Source organism: Xenopus laevis, chromosome 5L, assembly GCF_017654675.1.
Source record: "Xenopus laevis strain J_2021 chromosome 5L, Xenopus_laevis_v10.1, whole genome shotgun sequence".
Taxonomy (NCBI): Eukaryota; Metazoa; Chordata; class Amphibia; order Anura; family Pipidae; genus Xenopus; species Xenopus laevis.
The window spans coordinates 121035660-121057826 of NC_054379.1; positions in this window are offsets into that span (position 1 = coordinate 121035660).

The window sequence follows — 22167 nt, forward strand, 5'->3', positions numbered from 1 at the left end:
ATCCATAATCGAGTCTTACTCATTGTTTGAATAAACATGTGTTTTAGAAGATACACAGTAAATATGGTGCAGTCACTAAATCATTTTCACATTTGCACTTTGTCATTGTTAGATTGTTGACATGACAAAAATCCAGACAGTGGTTTGTGTTAATTCTTTATCACCAATTTATAAAGCTTCAAAAGGTTTCTGTGAAGTTGGAGGAAAGTGAAGTGGTAATGAATATGTTGTCAGCATATTAGAATGTCATTGGATTCCATCATTTCAAGTCGATTATAACTTGAGTCATAAAATGCTTATGTCATCTCTCACAAACAGAAGTTCTTCGTTTTCCTATAGGCATAAATTAGATATAGCCACGCCTGAGCTGACAAAGTCTTTTGTAATATTATTTTAGATGGTATAAATGCAGTAAATGTATTCTCAGTTTTCACTGAACACAAAATAACAGGTTATTGTTTTGAGAATACTTCATTCAAGGGTTGCATTGGCAGGTAGAATTAACAGGTTTAACCAGGGTTGCTATCAGTAATCATGGAGGCCCATACTTCGATGTTAGCAGATACCTTCTCTCCAAGGGCTACAGTTATTGCCCAGTGGTCTGCTGGACCCAAATGAACATCAGCTATGCCACTGATCTGTCTGGCCACTCCCTAAATATGATTCATTTTAAAGGCACTCAAAGGTTTCATGTGTGTGTTAAAGCCTTTTATGATCTGTAGATTTACTCAAAAGGTTTATGTGTGTGTATGAAGTCTGGTTCTTGTTAATACTCCCAAACCTCCTGAGAAAGCAATGCACTGAAATTAATGCTATATCTGCAAAGTCTTTTATACAGAATTATGTATTAATTGCAGAGGACATTAACTGGGTGGGATTATCTCATTGGTCTTATATCTTCGATTTGAGGAAATTACTAAATGTTAGCAGGGTCGAAGATCTAAAATATGTTTTCTGTATTGCTTGTGAAAACACATATTAGCAACATTTGCTGACCAGGGCAGCATCAAAGCAGATGTGAGATCATGAGATCGCCTGTCTAAAATATTTAGTAGCAGGGTGCCTTTATAACGAACTGTATAAATAAGGGATTTTTACTAGTGATGGGCGAATTTGCGCCGTTTCGCCGAAAAGTTTGCGAATTTCGCCGGCATCTCGTTTTCGACGCCGGCGCCCGTTTTTGACGCCGGCGCCCGTTTTTGGCGCCGGCGCTTGTTTTTGGCGCCGGCGCTTGTTTTTGACGCCGGCGTCCGTTTTTTCGGAAACAAATTTTTGACGCCAGCGAATTTTTTCTGCGAATTTTCGCGGGCGTTTCGCAAATTTATTCGCTGGCGGCGAATCGCGCAAATTCGCCACAAATTTATTCGCTGGCGGCGAATCGCGCAAATTCGCCGCGAATTCGCGCCTGGCGAATAAATTCGCCCATCACTAATTTTTACATGATCTTTTCATTTCTTCCCATCATGTCGAATTACACAAATGAGAAATTCAATTATGATATAAACTATTTGCACTTTATGTATATAAAGTAAATTGATACCATCCTTAGATTTAAATTAGTGACCTGAAAAGAGAATATTATGCTTATAATGTAAATGAGTTGTCCTATAATGTAACCCTGCGTATACAACCTGCACCACACTGTATCATATACATGATGTGCATATATTGATGTCTCTCTCTGTGGTAATTCATGTCATGTTTTAATTTTCAATTCAAATTATTTCACACATTTCCTTCCATTAATCACTTTTTTCAAGGTAACAAGGCATATGGTGCTATGGCTCATATGTTGAAGCAAAATGCTTGAAAGATCAGTAGAATGTTCACAACAGATACTGTAAATACAAACCCACTATTTCTCACATAATAATATCTTCTCCCTGCAACACCTCAGACTGCTTTAAGCAAATTTAAAAAATCCACAGTAGGTTCTTTATCATACTCTGATCACATTAACTGACCCTTGTAGAAACAGGAATAGTAATGTCCTATAATGTTGCATACTGTATATTCATAATGCATTTTTAGTACAAATCATCATAAATCATAGCCACAAAAAAGGCCCTCTGAACTTTGCATCTGACCCTACAGTCAGGCAGTTTTGTCAAAATCAGCCAGGTTACCTAGTTAAATAGTTACAAAGATAAATAGGGTTGAAAAAAGACAAAGTCCATCAAGTTCAACCCCTCTAAATGAAACTCAGCATCAATACACACACACCCTCCATACCTTCACATAAATTATTTATACCCATACAGTATCTATACTAACTATAGAATTTCGTCTCACAATAACCTTTGATATTATGGCTCTCCAAGAAAGCATCCAAGCCACTGTTAACAGAATCAGCCATCACAACATCACACGGCAGTGCATTCCGCAACCTGACTGTCCTCACTGTGAAGAACCCCCTACGTTGCTTCAAATGAAAGTTCTTTTCCTTTAGTCTGAAGGGGTGGCTTCTGGTGCAGCAATCCTCTTTATGGGTAAAAAGGTCCCCTGCTATTTCTCTATAATGACCTCTAATATACCTGTAAAGTGTAATCAAGTGCATTTTTTCCAAAGAAAACAACCCCATCCTTGATAGTCTACCCTCAGAATTGAAATCTTCCATCCCCCTAACCAGTTTGGTTGCACGTCTTTGCACTCTCTTAAACTCATTTATATCCCTCTTAAGGACTGGAGCCCAAAACTGCACTACATACTCTAGGCGAGACCTTACCAGGGATCTATAAAGAGGCATAATTGTGTTTCCATCCCTTAAGTGTATGCCCTTTTTTATGCAGGACAGAACTTTATTTGCTTTAGTAGCCACAGAATGACACTGCCCAGAATTAGACAACTTGTTATCTACAAAAAGTCTTGAGAGACTTTACTTGTCGGCAGTGCCTATCACTGATTTTTTTAGTTGTTCATGTGTTCCATTTGTTGGATACATCTTCTTAACCAGTTATTCACATCACAATTTTTTCAGAATCTTTTAAACCCAGAGGGCTAAAAAGCCCGAATATAAAAACATGGCATCTCAAACCTGTTGAGGTTGCAGTCCCGTTGATTTTTGGTTGTGTCGGGGGTTTCGGGTAATTTCACAATGTTTTCGGAGCTTTCGGGGTGAAAACTCCGAAAATTACGAGCTTACATCCTTTTCCGCTAAGGAAACAATCAACAAATTGCCATTTATATTAATTTTGCCAAAGTGCATAACCTTGCATTTACCAACATTGAACCTCATTTTCCAGTTTGCTGCCCAGTTTTCCAACTTAGTCAAATCACACTGCAAAGTAGCAGCATCCTGCATGGAACCTATAGTTCTGCACAATTTAGTATCATCAGCAAAAACAGAACAGTACTTTCAATGCCCACCTCCAGGTCATTAATAAACAAGTTGAAAAGCAAAGCACCAAGTACAGAGCCCTGCGGAACTTCGCTAACATCACTGGTCCAAATACAAAATATTCTTTTTACCACCACTTTATCTTTTAAACAGTTCTCCAGGTACAAATACTATGTTCCAGGCCAACATTCCTTAATTTAACCAGTAACCTTCTGTGTGGCACTGTATCAAATGCTTTAGCAAAGTCTAAGTAAATCACACCCACTGCCATCCCAGAATCTAGGTCCCTGCTCACCTTGTCATAAAAAGAAATTAAGTTAGTCTGGCAAGATCTATTACGCATAAAACCATGCTGGCACAAACTCATAGTATTATGATTTGCTATGAAGTACAGTATCTTATCTTTAATTAACCATTCAAAAAGCTGTCCTACCACTGATGTCAGACTAACTGGCCTATAGTTTTGAGGCTGAGAAAGGGATCCTTTTTTGAATAGGTTGCTCAATTAAATATAGTTACATAGTTATGGTACATAGCAGGCCTGCACTGGCAATCTGTGGGTTCTGACAAATGCCAGAGGGGCTGCTGTAAGGTGCCATAGAAAGTCAGTATTTAGTGGGCTGATGGAGGATGTTTGCAGCACCTCTTGTTTGAAAAATGTGAAAAATTTATTACAGTTGGTCAGTAACAGGCAACGTTTCGGGCCTTGTCTTGCCCTTTCTCAAGCCTGCCTGATAGTGTGTGATACAAACATTTATCCCCCACACTGGGGGAGTGCACAATATCAGGACCCACCCCCAATTAAGTTTAACCCATCAAGTGAAGACTTCATGAAAGTCCAGTAAAGTCCAAGCGTTATGCATTCTCCGTGTATCTTGTCAGTCCAATTCCTTACTAGGTATTTAGTTGTACTTATAAGACAGAAATTTAAAAGTGACACTTAGTGATAAAAGTAAAACAATATATAAGGTTAAAGACACTGCAGTACCTTTTACCCGGAGAGGATGGTTCCAAATGGAATCAAATGGAATCTCCTCGATGCAGTCCGGGATCATGTACCCATTCTTCATAAATGTTGATAACCTTAAAAAACAAAAATCATGTTCAGAAAATTGTAAAAATATCAGAACAAAGGAAGGTGTTGTCTGACCTAGGTGGAATAGAAAGGGTATTATAGATTAAATAAAGCACATAGGTGTATATTCCCTATTAAGGCCCTTGGGCCAAAGCGTACCCAATTTATTTATCCAGTACATTTCTTTTCTTTTGAGGACTTTTAACCGATCGCCCCCTCTTCTTAATTTGGGGACACCATCAATAATCTGAAATCTCAGCTGACTTGGTGTATGTTTTGCTGTATGGAAGTGTGCAGGTATAGGGAGTTTCAGGTCTTCGCATCTTATGGTTGATTTATGCTTTGAGATTCTGTCTTTTACTTTCTGGGTTGTTTCTCCCACATATCCTAGTCCACACGGGCATTTGATTAAATAGATCACATATGTAGATTCACATGTAAAAAATTGCTTAATACTGAATCTTTTCCCAGTGTGGGGATGTGTGAAGCTTTGTCCTTTGGTCACACTGTTGCACTGTGCACAATTTAAGCAAGGGAAAGTTCCCGGTTTAATATCAGCTAGGTATTGCTGGCCTGTTTTTTTAGTTGGGCCAATATCTGCTTTTACTAAGGTGTCTCTGATATTCCTCCCTCTCCTATAAGCCATCAGTGGAGGAGAAGTGAACTCCTCAATGTCTGGGGAACATTTTTGTAGTATATGCCAGTGTTTGCGTAAAACCATGGCTATGTGTTTACTGGCCGATGTATATTGGCTTACAAAAGCCAATCTCTTTTGTGTTTTGGGTATGTTTTTGTTTTCAAGCAAAGTTTCTCTTGGGATATTTTTCATGTGTTCATCGCTCTCAGTGAGGGCCTCTTTGGGGTATCCTCTATCACTGAAGCGTTCGATCATTTCAGCTGCTCTTAAGGGGAATAGCTCTGGATCTGATACAATCCTTTTGATTCGAGCTAATTGTGTCTTAGGTAGAGATTTCTTAAGAGCTGGAGGGTGACAACTTTTATAGTGTAGTAATGTGTTACGATCAGTTGGTTTTTTATACCAGTCTGTCCCCAGACGGTTGTTGTCAATGTATATGTTCAAATCTAGGAAAGAGACACATTTTTGATCAGAGACGAGTGTAAATTGGATTGTGGGTACCGCTGTATTGAGGCAGTTGTGAAATTCTCGTAAGGTGTCCCTAACACCATTCCAAATCATAAAGATATCGTCTATATAGCGACGATAGAAAATACAGTGTGAAGAAAACAAAACATTTGGATATACATACTGTTCCTCGAAGCTTGCCATGTACAGATTGGCATAGGTTGGCGCCACATTACTCCCCATGGCTGTGCCCCGGCATTGCATATAGTATGTGTCTCCAAACAGAAAGTAGTTCTCATATAACACTATTTTTAAAAGATCAATCAGAAAGGATCGTTCCGACTCACTGTGATCAGTATATTGGAGACGGTCACTTACTGCTTGTATCCCCATCTCATGTGATATTGAAGTATACAGACTGCCTACATCCAAACTCACCAATTGAACCTCCATGTTTGGTAGAGTGATGTTATGCAGTTGATTAAGCAGTTGCATGTTGTCCTTTAGATATGATCTAGTGTTGACCACCAGTGGCTGTAAAACCTTATCTAGATAGGTTGCTAGAGGGGAAAATACTGAATCTGTGCCTGCCACTATGGGCCTACCCGGTGGATGAATGGGATCTTTATGTATTTTGGGCAGCGTGTAAAAAACTGGTGTCATAGGGTGTTCCTTTATCAGAAATTTCTTTGTGTCTGGTATAAAAAACCAACTGATCGTAACACATTACTACACTATAAAAGTTGTCACCCTCCAGCTCTTAAGAAATCTCTACCTAAGACACAATTAGCTCGAATCAAAAGGATTGTATCAGATCCAGAGCTATTCCCCTTAAAAAGCAGCTGAAATGATCGAACGCTTCAGTGATAGAGGATACCCCAAAGAGGCCCTCACTGAGAGCGATGAACACATGAAAAATATCCCAAGAGAAACTTTGCTTGAAAACAAAAACATACCCAAAACACAAAAGAGATTGGCTTTTGTAAGCCAATATACATCGGCCAGTAAACACATAGCCATGGTTTTACGCAAACACTGGCATATACTACAAAAATGTTCCCCAGACATTGAGGAGTTCACTTCTCCTCCACTGATGGCTTATAGGAGAGGGAGGAATATCAGAGACACCTTAGTAAAAGCAGATATTGGCCCAACTAAAAAAACAGGCCAGCAATACCTAGCTGATATTAAACCGGGAACTTTCCCTTGCTTAAATTGTGCACAGTGCAACAGTGTGACCAAAGGACAAAGCTTCACACATCCCCACACTGGGAAAAGATTCAGTATTAAGCAATTTTTTACATGTGAATCTACATATGTGATCTATTTAATCAAATGCCCGTGTGGACTAGGATATGTGGGAGAAACAACCCAGAAAGTAAAAGACAGAATCTCAAAGCATAAATCAACCATAAGATGCGAAGACCTGGAACTCCCTATACCTGCACACTTCCATACAGCAAAACATACACCAAGTCAGCTGAGATTTCAGATTATTGATGGTGTCCCCAAATTAAGAAGAGGGGGCGATCGGTTAAAAGTCCTCAAAAGAAAAGAAATGTACTGGATAAATAAATTGGGTACGCTTTGGCCCAAGGGCCTTAATAGGGAATATACACCTATGTGCTTTATTTAATCTATAATACCCTTTCTATTCCACCTAGGTCAGACAACACCTTCCTTTGTTCTGATATTTTTACAATTTTCTGAACATGATTTTTGTTTTTTAAGGTTATCAACATTTATGAAGAATGGGTACATGATCCCGGACTGCATCGAGGAGATTCCATTTGATTCCATTTGGAACCATCCTCTCCGGGTAAAAGGTACTGCAGTGTCTTTAACCTTATATATTTGTAGCGCTATAGTAAACTGCCTCTTATATAGCAGTTATAGCTACTTTCCTTTGTGGACTCTCACCACAGATGAGCTCTCTTTCTCAGGGGCAAGCCCTCGCAACGAGGTGGAGGAAGGATGTAATGCAACTGTAACTCGGTACAATAGCACAATGATGGGCGCCAGTAGTTCTTTAACCGTAAACCAAAAGAATATTTATTGAACAATAGAGCATGAAGATGATCAGTACAATTATCCACAATGGAGCATCAAATACCACAGCAGCATTAAAGGAGCTTATACTCACAGCACGCATAGGCTGAATCCCCACAGGCCAGGGAATAACAGCAGAGAGTAGTTGCAACAGGTGTGGGTATTAATATATCTTCAGTACTCAGGAACTCCTGGTTGCTCTTAGGGGAAACCTACCATCCCTAATCTCAACACTTTAGTCCCTCTCTGGGTCAGTATTACCCGGGAATCTTAATCCCACTAATCTCCTCGTAGGAGCCTTGAGCTGCTCAACTAGTTAACCTCTCTATCACTCCTAGAGTGATCTATGAACAAGTATAGCTATCTACTTACTAGGATGCTGGGCTCTAGGGTCAGCACTACCCATTCCCTTCCAGCCTGCTTGGTTGGGCTAAAGTAATGGACCTAGAGCACATGGCTCCTAAACCTTTTATACTCTGGCACAGCGCCACTCAGGTCACCGTGTGAATTGCAAGGGTTACATAAGACAGGAGCACAATACCCCTCCCAACTGTATTTTAGGACCCACTTAGGTATCCAAATAGCTAGGGATGGGCCTGTCAATAAAGTGTAAGGGTGTCTAAGATTTTCACATCCCTACATTCTCCCCCTGGTGAATTCCTTCCGTCCCGGCAAGGAACCTTCAAAGAATCAATACTGAAAATATAGCAGTTAAGGCACATCATGCAAGAAACCTTTTCAAAGAACACATTGCATTACTACACCATTACCTTATAACCTCTTCGGGGTAACTCTCCTGAGTAAACCCAGGTACAATGGCATAACTGAAAGAAAACATATCAATAGCACAGTTTCCTTCATGAACAGGTAAACTTTATTGGTACACCTATAAAAGAACACAAGTTAGAAATACTGCAGTTCAAACACAATCAGTATTCTAGTCCATCAAACATTCGAACCCACAATCCTTTTTGAAAATGCACTTAGGAGAAATTGGATGAACCTACCAACGGACAGGTATTACCTAAAACAGTCCTTGGGCATAACTCCAACTGAAGTAAAACGAAAAACAATCTTCCCCTGTAGAAAGTTCAGTACCTTGAAGGGACAGGAAAATAGGCAGATAGCTCAAAAAAAATAGCTACAAACAAACTCCCAATGGAGTATCAGCAGATTAAATCATGTGAAGAAATCTTGCCTTGGTATCTTCATAGGGGATGTAGTATTTGGGATGGGGTTTGTCCACCCACTGTCCATCTCCCAAATAGACTTCCAAGTTGAAGTACTTGGTGGGGTTATACTTGCCACAGCTTTTCACGGCATTCTTTAAAATGGTGCGGCCATACCACCATTCCCTTTCTATGGAACGCAGATACTGCCAATCCTTCTCTCTCCTCACTTTGTCAGGATTGGTAAGGCAACTGTGGTGCATCTTTTCTTTGCGGAGAATCTCATCTATGAGCCAATTTTCATAAGATGCCGCCACCTTCTCATACACCCACAGTGGTGCATAGGGCATGAAATATCCCCAAGTTCTATGAACATGAAAATTTATCACCCTCTGTACTCTGGATACAGAGGTGAATACATTGGGGTCTGCCCGTCCTGGCAGCACCCAAAATCTTTTTCCTCCTCAGGGCCAATGATGGGAGGTGCAGTGAAGCTGGAAGGTCTCTCTATAGAAGGTGTTGGCTCAGACACGGCTTCGGGAGTTTCCTCTTCATATTCTTCCCATCCAGGGGCTCTTTTGAGGATGGAGTCATCAGCAACAACAGGAATGATAGCAACCAGTCCTTCCTCCCTCTCTAGGGATATCTTACCCCACTCATGATGGTACAACTCCGACACGTGAATGCTCTCTCCTGGCTCACTAAGAGTTTGAAACACGGTCACCTTGGGGCACACATTCTTTGTTGGCTCACTAGCCACAGATCGTCGGCTCTGACATCTGACCTGAGCCGGAAGGTCCAATGTGGAAACTCCATCACTGTCCACACTGGCAGAGATCCACTTTTCTAACAGGTCCTCCTCATCCTCCAGGATTGGAGGATCTCGGATGGTTGGTGCAACAGGCGCAATAGTCCCCAACCTGCCAAAAGAAAACTTCCTCCATTCCACATCAGAACTAAGGACTGGAAGTGGTGCAGGAACAGCTAGGGCTGTATAGACAGTCACTGTTAAATCCCCATGAGGTCCCATGCCACTGAGCAATACTTTGCGGGGCAAAGGATCATCTTTGGGGCAAATCGTCACAAGAGGCTCCTGGTCAGTTCCAACATTCTCCTCTGCTGAGGCATGGAACAATTCAGGATTTGAATTCACCTCCCACGAAACATCAGACTCAGCATAGCTAGATATGAACGGCTGAAACATTTCCTCCTCTGAGGATACAAGAGCAGCTTCAGGCCTGCAAGCTGCATCAGGCTCTAACACGTGCCACACCCCTTCTGGAAAGTTCTCTTGGGGTGTGCCAGGGACCCAACAGTCAGGATCCTCAACTGTTAGTAAGGGATCCAAATCTCCCCCTGGTACATCTGAAACTGGGGAAGACACTTTAAGAGGCAAAAGCGCAGGACACGCCAGAATATTTTGTTCACCCTCGGACTTTAGCAAGGGGGTAGTAGGAGTCACATCAGCCGCCCGGCAAGACGGCACTCTTTCGTGACCCGCAGTGGCGATCACAAGTTCCTCTCCCCCTGGTAGAATCAGATCAGTCTGCGAAGCACAATCGCACATGAGCTTAACCTCACTGAGTTTTAAGGCCGGCACTGTTGCAGACACTGAGACAGACTCGGGCATAGACACAAAGTCCATAGCAGGCTCAGGGACCGGTGTAGGGACAGGCTCTGGAGCGGAGTCGGAGACAAGCTTGGGTGCAGCTCCAGATATGGGGCCCGCAGCCGCTGACACCCCGGGGGCACCCTCTATCTCGTTGTAGATGAGAATAGTTTTGCCGCTCACCTTGTCCCGTATCCGGTCCACCAAGGGGGATTGATCAGCCCGCTTGAATGGTCCCATCCACAGATGAGCTTCACACTGGAAACAAACACTCTCCGGATCTTCCAAGGCGTCGGGTGCTTCCAAGTCGCACACTCCACAGCCCGGAATCATGGTTCCCCATTCACTTGGGGTAAAGGTTCCTTGGTATATATACTGCCACTCAGCCTCCACCCGGATAGGAACGGAATCAGCTCTCGCTCGAGGGGGCAAAGACTCCATGGGCAACTCTGGAACACCGGGTTCGGAAATCGGCTCCATAACAGAATTCAGGTCCCGGTCTACTAGCTCCGAAGATCCTAGCAGCATGAACGGCAAACAGGATATCCCAGCCAAGCTATCTTTTAAATTAGGACGTCGCGACATCTCCTCAATAACGCCTCTTAGAGGTGAGTGAGCACGCCCCTTATTTCTTCGCGGGCTTTCCGACTTAACCCCTTCTGGGCAGGTCAAGGACACAGGGTGTGGCGCAGCAGAAAATTTCTTAACAGCCACTTTTCCTGTGCGAGGGGGAATAGGTGGCGGTATAGCAAAACAGCTATCCACCAACGAGTCTTTTTCCTGGGCAATATTAGGACATTCCTCAACGGGCAAACTGTCACTACAGTCCTTGACATCATCAGCTAGGAACGGATTAAGCCCAGGGGTAGACACATTAATCTCATAATCATCAGACACTTTAGTACTGCAGCCCTCTTGTTCTCCCGATAAACTCGAGCAGTTGAAAGAGTCAGTTACACAGTCACTAAAAGGAGCTAGCGGAAACCCAAATGGAGGGAGTGTTGGCGGGCTCTGGTACCGACAAGGGCACCCTTCCTTCTGTACTCCCATCGGATAGACTCTAGAAGGCCAGGTGCTTTTCTGGGGCACTGCAGGAACCCAATATAAGAGCCGAACAAATCCCTTCTTGTCTGAGGGTTCTCTAGCTACATAAGCAAACGCATCAAATATAGAATTTCCCATTAGCGATTGATTCACAACGTCTATGGGACATTTCTCAGGTACATCATCGACCATAAATGTGTATTCAGGATCCGCTCCCATATCCAGGGACCAATCCCACATTGCAGCTTCAGATAGGGGAGCCATAATGTTTAATAAGGACAGAACCAAGCAAACAATACACTTCTCACTGGAATCAGTATGGCAGCACTGGGGGAATAAGAACTACAGACTTTCCCCACAGTAAGGTGCCTTTTTCCTACTGGGTCCGCACACGCAGCGCCTGTCACACTAGGCTGCGTGCAGTATAACAATTAATGGTTACAGTTAACCCTTTCGAGCCCCACGTTGGGCGCCAAAATGTAGCGCTATAGTAAACTGCCTCTTATATAGCAGTTATAGCTACTTTCCTTTGTGGACTCTCACCACAGATGAGCTCTCTTTCTCAGGGGCAAGCCCTCGCAACGAGGTGGAGGAAGGATGTAATGCAACTGTAACTCGGTACAATAGCACAATGATGGGCGCCAGTAGTTCTTTAACCGTAAACCAAAAGAATATTTATTGAACAATAGAGCATGAAGATGATCAGTACAATTATCCACAATGGAGCATCAAATACCACAGCAGCATTAAAGGAGCTTATACTCACAGCACGCATAGGCTGAATCCCCACAGGCCAGGGAATAACAGCAGAGAGTAGTTGCAACAGGTGTGGGTATTAATATATCTTCAGTACTCAGGAACTCCTGGTTGCTCTTAGGGGAAACCTACCATCCCTAATCTCAACACTTTAGTCCCTCTCTGGGTCAGTATTACCCGGGAATCTTAATCCCACTAATCTCCTCGTAGGAGCCTTGAGCTGCTCAACTAGTTAACCTCTCTATCACTCCTAGAGTGATCTATGAACAAGTATAGCTATCTACTTACTAGGATGCTGGGCTCTAGGGTCAGCACTACCCATTCCCTTCCAGCCTGCTTGGTTGGGCTAAAGTAATGGACCTAGAGCACATGGCTCCTAAACCTTTTATACTCTGGCACAGCGCCACTCAGGTCACCGTGTGAATTGCAAGGGTTACATAAGACAGGAGCACAATACCCCTCCCAACTGTATTTTAGGACCCACTTAGGTATCCAAATAGCTAGGGATGGGCCTGTCAATAAAGTGTAAGGGTGTCTAAGATTTTCACATCCCTACATATTGTTTTACTTTTATCACTAAGTGTCACTTTTAAATTTCTGTCTTATAAGTACAACTAAATACCTAGTAAGGAATTGGACTGACAAGATACACGGAGAATGCATAACGCTTGGACTTTACTGGACTTTCATGAAATCTTCACTTGATGGGTTAAACTTAATTGGGGGTGGGTCCTGATATTGTGCACTCCCCCAGTGTGGGGGATAAATGTTTGTATCACACACTATCAGGCAGGCTTGAGAAAGGGCAAGACAAGGCCCGAAACGTTGCCTGTTACTGACCAACTGTAATAAATTTTTCACATTTTTCAAACAAGAGGTGCTGCAGTTTTTCCTGTTTTGCTGTACAATTGGCCTATGGCAAGGGCCTATACACTGCTTTGCACTCTGCCCGAAAGGAACCTATACGAGGTGGTTGAAGCACACACATCTGTGTACTTGGATGGAGGATGTTTGGGCCTCTGTGTACCTGAAATGCCAGGGCCTATTTTAATTCTCAGTCTGGACCTGGTACATAGTTACTTAGTTAAGTTGAGATGGAATGAACCCCAATGTGCATACATACATACACTTATACCGACTGTTCCATATACTCACATAAACTATATATGGACAAACAGTATATGGCCAACTTTAAACAATAAATATAATAAATATTTCAGCAGACAATAGGCTGAGTAATATAAACAACACACATTTTATCATATTACTGTCTTATCCTTTATTACCACCACAAAACTAAATTTCTCTTTTTGTTCTGCTGTTGTATCTGGCTGGTGAAGAAATGACTGTCACCACTGGTACCAAGCTGTTGAAATATGTCTGGTATGCCATATCCAGGCAATGGTCCAAGCCCAGGGGTTCTTTTGTAGAAAGAAGAACATGCATCTGAATATGGCAATGAGGCAATGAATGCTGGGGACCAACACCCATGTTTTTCAGGAAAATGTGTAATCTAATGATCAACAGAGTAAGATACATTTTAACCAGCAATTCCATTTGTTATGAGACTTAATAGTATATTTGTTCCAACACTATAAAACATGTACATGATTTGTCATGGCTCATCAGTTTTGTTTTAGGTTTGTCCTTTTTTCATATTATGCCTGGTGCATAGTTTGTAGTAGCTAGTGAGAAAATTCGGGAAGGAACCAAGACTGGGGAAGCAAACAGGACCGGAGTTTTGGGATAGGGTATGTAGGGGGAAGGGAAATTAGGACTAGTGACTTTTCTACATGCAATCAATCCTGTGGTCCATTAGCTAAACACATTATTGTATTTATATGGTGATTCTAATAATTTGGTGTCAGCAAGATTTTATGTATTGTCACTAACAAAACTATGAGTAAAAAATGTTTACAATTTTGTTTTTCAGTTTTGAATTGAGGCCATAAGCAGAATACAGAGATTCATTATATATATGTAGTGCTATAGTAAACTGACTTGTGCTAGGGCAGTTTTAGCTACTTTCCTTTGTGGGCTGAGACCACAGATGAGCTCTCTTTCTCAGGGGTAAGCCCTCGCAACGCGGTGGAGGCAGGGTGTAGTGTAACTGTAACTGGGTGCGATAGCACAATGATAGGCGCCAGTAGTTCTTTAACGGTTGAACAAAGAACTGTATTTATTGAACAATAGCACATAGATCATTCAGCACATTGATCCACAATGGAGTATAGAACATACACAGCAGCATAAAGGAAGCATATACTCACAGCACGTATAGGCTGAATCCCCACAGGCTAGGGAATATACAGCAGAGAGTAAGTTGACAGCATGTGATGGGTATTGCCCAGTTTTCAGGATATCTTCCAGTGGCAGACTAGGGGAACTCCTATCATCCCTATCTCAACACTTGGTTCCTTACTTCGGGTCAGTAATACCCTGGGATCTTAATCCCTCTAATCTCCTCAGCGGAGCCTTGAGCTGCTCAACTAAATAACCTCTCTATCACTCCTAGAGTGATCTATAATTGAGTATAGCTGTCTAATTACTAGGACCAAGGCGCCTAGGGTCAACACTACCCATTCCCTTCCAGCCTGCTTGGTTGGGCTAAAGCAATGGACCCAGAACACATGGTTCCTAAACCTTTTATACTCTGACACAGTGCCATCTGGTGTACACTGTGTGAACTACAGGGGTTACATAAGCACAAGGTCCCCATAAGGACCCACTGAGGTGTCCATATTACTAGGGATGTGCCTGTCTGTAAAGTGTAAGGGTGTCTAAGATTTTCACATCCCTACATATAGTGATGGGCCAATTTATTTGTGGTGAACCGATGGCGACTAAGTTTGCGAAATGGCCGCCGGCGCGTTTTCGCCAGCGAAAAATCCACTTTCACACCGAACCATTCTCATCCAGAGAGGACAGAAACTGGTCAAGCCAGAGCTCTATTGTGAGCAGCTCCCCCTTATCACTCTTTAGATGTCATAGATCACAGGTTACAGTTTAGTCAATGCATTACCAAGATATGCCCTTGGGTATGAAATTCGGTCCGTATGCAAAAGATTTATAAAGGACCCCAACATTGTTACAATGTGTACTGTTTATGTGTGGGCTACCATATATACTCGAGTATAAGCCTAGTTTTTCAGCATCCAAAATGTCTGAAAAAGTCTACCTCGGCTTATACTCGAGTCAGTGGGCAGTAGATGAGATTGCAGTCACTTTTAATCATTCCTATACCAACAGTTCGCTTGGGGAGAGACTGCAATATCACACAGTGCCCTCTGTTGGTTATATGAAAGAATAACAGTGACTGCAATATCACACAGCAACCTCTGTTGGTTATATCAATGAATAACAGTGACTGCAATATCACACAGTGCCCTCTGTTGATTATATGAAGGATTAACAGTGATGGCAATATCACACAGCACCCTCTGTTTGTTATACGAAAGATTAACAGTGATGGCAATATCACACAGCACCCTCTGCACATGGGACAGTGGGACAATGCACACAGTAATCTGTTTGGCAAGTCTCTGTCACCATCAACTTTGCAAAGAAGTCCGGTTGATCGCTGGGGGGGTCGCTTTGGCGGAATGTGCGCTGCTGGGAGACAGGGCTGTAGTTTTGTCTAGGCTTATACTCGAGTCAATACATTTTCCCAGGTCTCATAGGTAAAATTAGGTACCTCGGCTTATACTCGGGTCGGCTTATACTCAAGTATATACGGTAATTGAGATGATAGTTAAAGCAAGAGCAAACAGCAGATATTCAAACTATATTTAACCTGTGAAACACAGAAAACACCAATTTTCCTTTTTTAAATAAACAATGGTTAAAACGTGAAAATGTCTCTGTCCTCTCAGTAAAACCTGTTAGTCCCCTTATAAACATTTATTCCTGTTATATATTATACATTTAGTCTAGATGAAATGCATGAAGCAAAAGCTGCACTGTCCTCAGATAATGACTATAAAACACATTTGCTTAAGCTTTTCAAGAAGTAACAAAAATATCCTGACTAGGTATTACTTATGCACAAAGGCACAATTTATATGTGTTATTCCTAAAGCTAAATTATTTCTGCTCCACTTACTACTCAGCTGAGCAAGAAGATATACAAATAATATGAAAAAATATAATGAGTCTATAAAGATAGCATCATTCTATTTAAAGATAACATCATTTTATGTAACCAGCACTTAAAACTGTAGTAAAATTATCTAAGGATCACATGGGCTCAATAAATCTTCCATTCCTTGCTTAATGTTTAACTAGACTGTATTTTAAACACTGCATTTTGAAGGCCTAAACATTAACAGTAATTATATTATAATCACATATTTGCTAAGTCCTGAAAAGCAATTAGAGTGACAATTCATACATACTATTCATTACTGGCAAAGTATTAATGTACCTACAGTATGGATAAAAATAGAAAATGCTAGCTATTATAATAGGCATTAATGTTAATTGTTGGACACGCAAAAGAAATTAAACACCTGCAACAGCAATTAGTGTTCAATACAGCACTCTTTAAACAGCTAAAATAGTTGTCTGGAAGATTTTGTACTAAAAAATAATATATGCTATTTACGTAGGCCCAAAATAGTACAGTTGTTTGGTATCCATACGTTAAGAAGACTGAAGAACTAATGATTTAATATGTAGAAGTGCTTCAAGTTGGATGTATCTCCTTAATCTGACTTATTAGGCTATCATGATAAATTCAAGTGCAAGGTGCATGTTTAGGTGCAAGTAGCTTTAATGAATGGCATCAATATGCATTATTGCATCCATTTTTGTGCAATGGCACTTGTGGTTGTCATCATATCACTTATGACTTTGTTTTTTTCTTTTTTCAATTCTCTATTTTTAAAATGTATTAAATACATTTTTTTCACTCTTGCTTTGTTTTCCTGCCAATCCGTCTCACAAATGTAGAACATTCATGTAACAGACGCACTTATGTGCACAGTTACTAATTTTGTAAAAAAAAAAAAACTCAGGGCAAAAAATATAATAGTGTGACTAACTAGTGCATGCCAAGCTAGATTTGAATGACAAAATAGATATTTGTGACAGAAAGCAAGATTTTATAATACAGGATTCATTCTTTCAACAAAGTGAAAGTTCAGTTTCACAAAACAAATAAAATATCCATTCTGTGAAGCAATACTGTCAGTCAAATTACTGAACCAATAAGAACAAAGCCTATTGCCATATAACAAACAAGATGAAAAGTTGCTGGCTCTGCTCACATTTTGGTTTTGCCATTGTCTTATGATTCATATTCCTGTTCCTATTTCCCTTTTCCTGTCTAAGCTGAGAGCAATAATGGGACAGGCCACACATACCTACCTGCGATGTTGTATTAAATGTACCAGAAGTTACTGTGCTTGTCTGGCTGTTTTGCTTGAACTAACGCGGCAGAATCCATTACCAGACACTTTATCACACTTATTATCTTGCAGCCTAACCCATCATTATAACAGGCCTAATATCCATCAATAACGTCTGACAAACTCTCAGAGTCAGTTATAAGTTATGTATATGATTCTTAGACTCCAAAGTCTCCTCCTAGATGTAATCTTGCACCAGTTCACAGTTTTCACACTCTCTTAAAAATGTGCTCAGCTATAGTTCAACTACTACATAATAGTTTTAGCCATAGATGTGGGACTGATCATGTGCACACACATTCTGTCTAGTATGATGGGTGGGTCTAATGAGTAGTATGATGGATGGGTCTAATTATAGCTAAGCACATACTACATAATCGTTTTAGACACAGATGTGATAAATTAATTAAAGCATTGTTCAGCTTGCTGTTGCTATACAAATAAATCATGATCCCCTAAAATTGCCCCTGCCTAAATGACTCCTTTTGTTTGCACACAGTACTCAGGAGTGGCTGCTCATAAGACCTAGACATCATACTATACAGAATGTGTGTGCACATGATCAGTCCCACATCTGTGTCTAAAACTATTATGTAGTAGTTGAACTACAGCTAACTAGAGACTACTCATAAGACCCACTCATCGTACTATACAGAATGTGTGCGAACAAGATCAGTCCCACATCTCTAGCTTAACCTATTATGACGTAGTTGAACTTTAGCTAAGCACATAATTAATAGAGTGCTAAAAGCTAACTGGTGCAAGAGTACAGCTAGGAGAAGACATTGGAGCCTAACATAGTAACATAATAAGTTAGGTTGAAAAAAACCACATGTCCATCAAGTTAAACTTTTTAACTTTTTTTAACCTACCTAACTGCTAGTTGATCCAGAGGAAAGCAAAAAAAACCCCATCTGAAGCCTCAGACAATGACAAAACAACAGGAATGCCCTTAACCAAAATGCCCACACAAGCAGGTTACTACAATAAGAATAGCCATATCACCTAAACGTCTCATATTTATGTTTTTGTAGCAAATTTGTTCTTTTATGTATCAGGAGCATCAGTCCTTGTGTCCTACCCACTGAACTCATTACAAGCAAAATAACTGCTGCATGATATTGGCATCAGGGGAACAAACAAACCTTGGATTAAGCAGAATAGGTTGGTAAAGCAGGGTGCAGAATTAAAAGAAAATACACACCCTTATTTTGAATGCATATGTTGAAACATGATATGACATTAACTTGAGCAAACCACCGTAGAATGAGGAAATGCTTAAGTCAAATTGTTTATTTACTGTACATGATGAAACCGTTTAAGCCACCTTGGTTAAATACATGTAAAAGCTTGGGTAAACTGTACTGTGAAACAAACCCCAGATGTTATAAAATATATTTGTTGCAGAGTAATTTATATTAAGGAGAAAATAAGGAAGGATGTGTGTCAATATTAGCCCAAATGTATGATTTTCTGATTGCATTTCCTCCAGTAAGCTTGACTTATGTTTGTTATTGCAGTCATCATGCAGTTTCCTGAAATTTCTTCTAAAGATCAGAAAGAGAGAGGGGGGAGTGTAAAAGTTATGCTTTTGCTTAACTATTCCTAACTAAGAGGTTTAATCTGTTTAATTAGTTTCTTTCTCACTTTTAATACAGGTATTGCTTCAAGTTTGGTGACCTGACTATGGGTAGGAAGCCATTGGTAGGGATCATGTGTATAGCAGAACAATGAATCAAATCTTTTCAGAGAATGATACGGGGGATGTAATTAAAGCCTGATACAATTGTACCACCAAGAATGAAAATGAACATTTCACAATGTAATATTCTTCATTAGACAGTTACTACATTTGGAATTTTATTTGTTACTAGTGATGGGCGAATTTGTGTCATTTCGCTTCGCCGAAAAATTTGCGAATTTCGCGCGAAATTCGGGAAACGGCAAAAAATTCGCGAAACGGCGCGGGCGTCTCGTTTTTTAGAAAAAAAATTTTTTGCCGCTGGCGAATTTTTGCCGCGAATTTTCGTGGGCGTTTCGCGAATTTATTCGCTGGCGGCGAAACGCGCAAATTCGCCGCGAATTCGCGCCTGGCGAATAAATTCGCCCATCACTATTTGTTACTGTATATTATGTATATTTAAGATTCTCTTATTCTTGGCCAAGAAAGTATAACTTTTGCAGTAAAACATTGTGCATAAGACTAAATTATTATATGCACAATCTTTTTCAATGGGTGTATGAAGGCCACGGGTTTCCAAAAATACAAAATACACACAATGGAATAATGTTTTGCATTGCACATAAATTTTTTATTAGTGACTTTTATTGCATTCTTCCAATTTCCTTGCGAAATTTCTCGAAATAATTAAAATTACACTGCTTATTATCTCAGCAAGTGATGGCAATTGCCTTGGAAATCTGGAATGTGCATACTTTGTTCATGCCTTTCTAGAGAACACCCAATATGTACAAGCTTCTCAACTTTAAATAGTTACATTTAATTCAGATGCATAGTGCAGGTGGTTAAGCCTCTGAAGAATTAAATAAGTTGAGTCCTTAGACTTCACACTGATCTAAGGAGCCTAAGGACTCAACTTATTTAATTCTTTGAAAAAACTTTTTACATTAATTGTTACTCAGATGCTGAGGGATAATTGAGGGTAAATTAGGGGGCCGATTCATCAAGGGTCGAATATCGAGGGTTAATTAACCCTCGATATTCGACTAGGAATTGAAATCCTTCGACTTCGAATATCGAAGTCGAAGGATTTAGCGCAAATTCTGCGATCGTACGATCAAAGGATTATTCCTTCGATCGAACGATTAAATCCTTCGAATCGAACGATTCGAAGGATTTAAATCCAACGATCGAAGGAATATCCTTCGATCAAAAAAACGTAGGCAAGCCTATGGGGACCTTCCCCATAGGCTAACATTGACTTCGGTAGCTTTTATCTGCCGAACTAGGGGGTCGAATTTTTTTTTAAAGAGACAGTACTTCGACTATCGAATGGTCGAATAGTCAAACGATTTTTTATTCAAATCGTTCAAAGTCGAAGGTCGTAGTCGAAGGTCAAAGTAGCCCATTCGATGGTCGAAGTAGCCAAAAAAACCTTCGAAATTCGAAGTTTTTTAACTTCGAATCCTTCACTCGAATTTAGTGAATCGGCCCCTAGGTGTCTGAAGGGTGGATGCAATTTTTAACCAATTCTAGTGCAACATGTTCGTTATTCTAAAATCTTCCTTCTTTTCCATGTTCCCTGGGGTTTGCGGTTTTATAGGGTTAGTCTCTTACACCTGAGTCAGACAAAGTAACAATTGAAACTGCAGCCCCAAGGTTCCAGCCTTCTCTTTTATTTTGTGGTATCTCAGGGCAATAGACAGAAAAGCAATCTGGGTAGCAGATTCCAGGATATCTCCACACCCTTCACTTTGTGGTGATACATAAATTAGGCCCCTAAGTCACAATTCATAACTGTAATGGAAACTATGATACTCACCCAAGATGGCGTCCAAGATGGCAACCTTCTGCTCCACCGCATGGCTCCTGCTGGGCGCTGTCCTGTGACATCGGCATCTTCACGATCTGGGATTGGTTCGCCGGCGACGGAACGGACGCCGGCGTCAGAATCGGGCGCCGGCGTCAGGACGCCAGCGTGGGGACGCGGGCGTCTGCGTCTGACGCCAGCGCGTCGACATTTTGGCGCCAAGCCATGGACTATTTAAACCCCATTGCCCTTTTCTTCCTTGCCCAATTATAGGTTCCATTGACTTGTGTTCCTGGGTGTGATTTCCTATTCTGATTTTCTGTGTACCGATCTTTGCCTGTTTCCTTGTCTCCGTTGTTTGCCGCCTGAACTGATATTTTGCCTGTACCCTGACGATTCTTCTGGATAAACCCTTTTGTACTTCGAACCTGGTTTTGTCTCCTCTTTGGTCCGCAACTATTACTGCTGCGCCTTCGGGCCCATTACAATAACTAATCAATTTGAACATTTGCACTTTAATACACTTTATTATTGTATCTTTCATTGGTTGATAAAATAAACACCTGTTTTGCTATATGAATTGTAGGATGGGATTGTCTGTTTTATAGTATGTTTTATAATATGTTTCATGGTGTAACTCTAAAGAACAGGGTTGTCTGTCTTCTCCTCAGATTTTTCCATTGAACTATACCCTTGTGAGTCACACCAACTGGGAGAATGTTCTAATAAGTTATAGGAAAAGTTATTTTTCCTTTTCAACAATTCCCTTGCGCTAATACTTAAATAAATGGACATGTTGGGACATTATGACCAAGTTTGCTCTATGAATACATTTGCTCTGAATTATCATCTGTATAAAATTATGTATTTACCTACATCCACATAGCACCCTCTCCTAAATCTAGTTAATAGTAAATAGCAATAGATTGAGCAGTATTCCAAAAACAGAAGATTAAGAAGAGTCCTTCAAACTCTAAAGTCTTTAGGCCATTATTTTATTCCATTATTTTTATGGTGGCTTTCCAACTTTATGATCATAACTTTGTAACAAAAAAACCCTGTTTTTTGTTTTTTTTAAATACACGCACTTGCATATTTATTGAATCATTGAATCATTTAGACAGGGGATTATTGTAGCCGCATAC